Source organism: Scyliorhinus torazame, chromosome 8 (assembly GCF_047496885.1).
Source record: "Scyliorhinus torazame isolate Kashiwa2021f chromosome 8, sScyTor2.1, whole genome shotgun sequence".
Classification (NCBI taxonomy): Eukaryota; Metazoa; Chordata; class Chondrichthyes; order Carcharhiniformes; family Scyliorhinidae; genus Scyliorhinus; species Scyliorhinus torazame.
The window spans coordinates 42,330,510-42,335,851 of record NC_092714.1 but is presented as its reverse complement, the minus strand read 5'-3'; the positions used below and the strand labels follow the sequence as shown (position 1 = coordinate 42,335,851).

The following is a 5,342-nucleotide window of genomic DNA, read 5'->3' as shown; positions in this document are numbered from 1 at the left end:
AAATCTTAATAGCACTTTTTCCAGAGAAGTTGGAGTAAGAACTTAGCATTTCTTTAAGCTGTTACAATCCTTGTAGAGACTGATGAGCTTCCCAGCAGCTAAAAAAACAACAACTGAGTAGCAGGAAGTAGAGGGTGATGGTCAAGGGGTGTTTTCCTGACTGGAAGCCTGTGTCCAGTGGGGTCCCGCAGGGCTCAGTGTTGGGGCACTTGCTGTTTGTGGTTTATATAAATGATTTAGCTATGAATGTAGGAGGGTTGATCAGTAAGTTTTCAGATGATACAAAAATTGGTGGGGTGGCACGTAATGAGGAGGATAGCGTTAGATTACAGGATGAGACGGGCTGATCAGTGGTAAATGGAATTCAATCCGGATAGGTGTGAGGTGATGCACTTGGGCAGGACAAACAAGACAAGGGAATACGTGCTAAATGGCCGGACCCTGGGAAGCACCGAGGATCAGAGGGACCTTGGTGTGCATGTTAACCGGGCCCATAAGGTAGTAGAGCAGGTAGATTCAGTGGTTAAGAAGGCATATAGTACACTTGCCTTTATTAGCCAAGGCATAAAGAGCAGGGACATTATGCTGGAACTGTATAAAATGTTGGTTAGGCCACAGCTAGAGTATTTTGTGCAGTTCTGGAATCTACATTATAGGAGTGATGTGATAGCACTGGAAAGGATGCAGAGGAGATTTACCAGGATGTAGCCTGGGCTGGAGAATTTCAGTTAAAAAGAGAGGTTGGATAGACTTGGATTGTTTTCCTTGGAGCAGAGAGGACTGAGGGGGACATGATTGAGTTGTATAAAATTATGAGGGGCATAGATAGAGTAGACAGGAATACACTTTTTCCCTTGGTGGAGGGATCAATGAAATAATGGGCAAAAGGTTTAGAAGGGATGCGAGGGAAAACCTTTTTTCCCAGAGGATGGTGGGAATCTGGAATTTGCTGCCTGAAAGGGTGGTGGAGGCAGAGACCCTCATAACATTTAAGACGCATTTGGATGTGTACTTGCACTCCCAAGGCATACAAGGCTATGGGCTAAGTGCTGGAAAATGAGATTAGAATAGTTCGTTAGTTGTTTTTGACCGGCACAGACGCAATGGACCGAAGGACCTTTACTGTACCGTAGGGTTCTATGACTTTAAAAAAATTACTTTATTGAGTTACAAAGCCAGGGCTCAGAGTGTGGACAGAAGCGAACCCATAATCCAGCTCCTTGCCTGCTCCAAAAACCAATTCAAATTCAAATTGAATCCAATTCATGGTCCCCACAAGAAAGACATACTAGATCTGAGCTAAACGGTAGAGCAGATACTACACTTGATCTTAGCCAAAAGGCCGAGAAGCGATTGTGACTCTAGACTTTAAACCAAAGGATAAGATTTCATATTTTGAGACTTTTGCTCTCACAAAGGAACTAAAATCCACATGGATAAAGCATTACTTAACAGGCAATTAATACACTAGCTAAAAAAAAGATGATCACATGAGGGGCGGCACGGTGGTACATTGGTTATCACTGCTGCCTCAGAGTGCCAGGGATCCGCATTTGATTCCGACCTCAGGTGACTGTGTGGAGTTTGCACCTTCTCCCCATATCTGCATGGGTTTCCTCCCACAGTCCAAAGACGTGCACGTTTGTTGAATTGATTATGCTAAATTGGCCCGAGGTGGGGTTATGGGGATAGTGTGGGGTTTGGCCCTACGTAGGGTGCTCTTTCAGAGGACCAATGCAGACTCGATGGGCCAAATGGTCTCCTTCTGCACTGTAGGGATTCTATGATTCTATGTTCTATGATTAACTAATTAGTTGGAAGATGTATCTTCCAACTCCTTTCACTATACACGGCACTTCTGCAAATATCCAGAACATTTTGCTTCATCTTAAGTTAAAAGGGGCATTTTAAAACGTAACTGTCTTGTAAAGTTCAGCGATTGTAATGAGGTTCAGCATTCACAAATCATTATGGTCAGGTGAATCCGTGACAGTGAATATGCTTGGATTCTGGTTAAAATGGGCTTGATATACCAAATCTGATGTCTTAGAACATAGAACATAGAACAATACAGCGCAGTACAGGCCCTTCGGCCCACGATGTTGCACCGAAACAAAAGCCATCTAACCTACACTATGCCATTATCATCCATATGTTTATCCAATAAACTTTTAAATGCCCTCAATGTTGGCGAGTTCACTACTGTAGCAGGTAGGGCATTCCACGGCCTCACTACTCTTTGCGTAAAGAACCTACCTCTGACCTCTGTCCTATATCTATTACCCCTCAGTTTAAAGTTATGTCCCCTCGTGCCAGCCATATCCATCCGCGGGAGAAGGCTCTCACTGTCCACCCTATCCAACCCCCTAATCATTTTGTATGCCTCTATTAAGTCTCCTCTTAACCTTCTTCTCTCTAACGAAAACAACCTCAAGTCCATCAGCCTTTCCTCATAAGATTTTCCCTCCATACCAGGCAACATCCTGGTAAACCTCCTCTGCACCCGCTCCAAAGCCTCCACGTCCTTCCGATAATGCGGTGACCAGAACTGTACGCAATACTCCAAATGCGGCCGTACCAGAGTTCTGTACAGCTGCAACATGACCTCCCGACTCCGGAACTCAATCCCTCTACCAATAAAGGCCAACACTCCATAGGCCTTCTTCACAACCCTATCAACCTGGGTGGCAACTTTCAGGGATCTATGTACATGGACACCTAGATCCCTCTGCTCATCCACACTTTCAAGAACTTTACCATTAGCCAAATATTCCGCATTCCTGTTATTTCTTCCAAAGTGAATCACCTCACACTTCTCTACATTAAACTCCATTTGCCACCTCTCAGCCCAGCTCTGCAGCTTATCTATATCCCTCTGTAACCTGCTACATCCTTCCACACTATCGACAACACCACCGACTTTAGTATCGTCTGCAAATTTACTCACCCACCCTTCTGCGCCTTCCTCTAGGTCATTGATAAAAATGACAAACAGCAACGGCCCCAGAACAGATCCTTGTGGTACTCCACTTGTGACTGTACTCCATTCTGAACATTTCCCATCAACCACCACCCTCTGTCTTCTTTCAGCTAGCCAATTTCTGATCCACATCTCTAAATCACCCTCAATCCCCAGCCTCCATATTTTTTGCAATAGCCTACCGTGGGGAACTTTATCAAACGCTTTGCTGAAATCCATATACACCACATCAACTGCTCTACCCTCGTCTACCTGTTCAGTCACCTTCTCAAAGAACTCAATAAGGTTTGTGAGGCATGACCTACCCTTCACAAAGCCATGCTGACTATCCCTGATCATATTATTCCTATCTAGATGATTATAAATCTTGTCTCTTATAATCCCCTCCAAGACTTTACCCACTACAGACGTGAGGCTCACCGGTCTATAGTTGCCGGGGTTGTCTCTGCTCCCCTTTTTGAACAAAGGGACCACATTTGCTGTCCTCCAGTCCTCTGGCACTATTCCTGTAGCCAATGCCAATGATGACATAAAAGCTAATGATGACATAAAAGCCAATGATGACATCTTGTCCTGAATTTTCTTAGTGTTCAATGCCCCAAACACTCCTTCTGCAAGAGGTATAAAATAGCTAATGTGCTCATGGAGGAATAATCTCAATATTGTATGATAAGCACAGATTCTGGGACCATTTTTCCAAATATCAATGTTCTGTGCTGAAACGTGAACCTGGTCTTCTTGTGATGCATTAGTTCTGTTCACTCCTACTCCCACGTGCCCCTTTATTTTGCCCTTCTATACGTTTCCATCCAACTTCAACGCAGATGTCAGAAACTTGGGCTGGTATTCTCCAGCCATTGGGATTCTCCATTCCTGTCAAGAAACAGGCGGCTGGAGGACCGGAGAATCCCGTCCTTGTTCTTCTCCTTGCCACCTTGTAGCTCTGTGATAAAATATTTAGCAACTTCAAAGCCTGGGTGGAATTCTCCAGCCGTACCACTGGCAGCCAGATACTCTGTTCCCTCCAGCAGCGTATCCCGGCCTGCGGGTTTCCCAGTAGCATGGGGTGTCTTCAGTGGGAAATCCTATTGACAGTGGCAAGAACAGAGAATCCCGCCACCAGCGAATGGCGTGCTGCCTCCCGCCGCTGAGAAACACATGGCTAGGGGCCCAGATAATCCAGCCCCTTATCTGTCATCTCAATTTTTTGGTTTTGCCTTCCTTTCATTTATCACTTCATGCGCTGGATTATGAATCCCATGGCCGGCCGGACGTGCTTTTGGTGGGGGCTTCATAAAATGTGACAGGTGGCTTGCACACCACCTTCCCGCTGACCACTGACCTTTCCCATAATACGGCGAGTGGGTAAGGAGTCTGCTCGCCCTCTTGTCTTTAGGCCTCACAAGGTCGTTAACTGGCCATTGAAGGGGAAAATGAGGGCCTAATTCCACCTCCACCGCCATAATGCGGTTGGCATTGAAAGGGCAGAGGAGACTGGGGCAGGCTTCAAGACGTCTTCACCAACTCTGGTAAAAAAAGTGTGAGGAAGGGGGAAGAGGCTGTTACCTCCTTTGTGGAGGGGGGGGGGGGGAGGTCGAGGGCAGGGGGAGGGGGTGCCCTGTAAAATCCAGACCATGGTTTTTCTTGTAAAAATAAATTTGCTTTAATAAAAATCTACCTTGATATATTTAATTACGAGTGATGACTTGGTAAAGTTTAATGAGGACTGAAGTAGGCTTATCACCAATAAAATCAAAGTACCTGTGCGTAAACTGAATTCAAATGACTGAAAATGGGGTTTCACAAAAAAGCATACAAACACATTTTCTGGTTAGATCGAGGGACAGTCAGCAGAACCTTAGTAAATGAATCAATTATTATCTTTGGAAGTGCAGATTTGTTAAGTGTCCAAATGATCCAACTTATTTTTGGGGCCTCCTTGAAAGTCTGCAAATCAACACAATTAGCGGAAACCCCCAAAGCTGATGAATTCACAACCGGGGGCTTTGGCCCGTTCTATGGACAGAGCCTGCTTCGAGTGCAACATTTAAAAAAAAGAAATCCAAAGCTTGCGGAAACTTGAATTATGCTGAATGCTTAAGGTTCCGCCATCTTTATATCCGCTATCGGATGAATGGCATTGAAAAACGCAGTGTAATCAAGCAGACACTCCCAGCCTTGTTGACTTGTGAAATGTTCTGCTTTTATTTTAGAACTCTATTTCTTTTAATCATTGTGTATTTCTCTGATATTTCTGGAAGGCTTACTTACCCTGACCTTCATATGAGCATTGACTAATGGTATTTTAGTTTATTGATACATGGAAAGGTTAATTGAGTGTCAGTTCATTGCAGAAATTTCC

The 5,342-nt window shown here is 44.7% G+C and overlaps 1 pseudogene; it reads right to left on the bottom strand.

Moving 5' to 3' along the window:
• Positions 1-1,149: 1,149 nt before the first annotated feature.
• Positions 1,150-1,354, bottom strand: LOC140428974 (U2 spliceosomal RNA; annotated as a pseudogene).
• Positions 1,355-5,342: the final 3,988 nt, after the last annotated feature.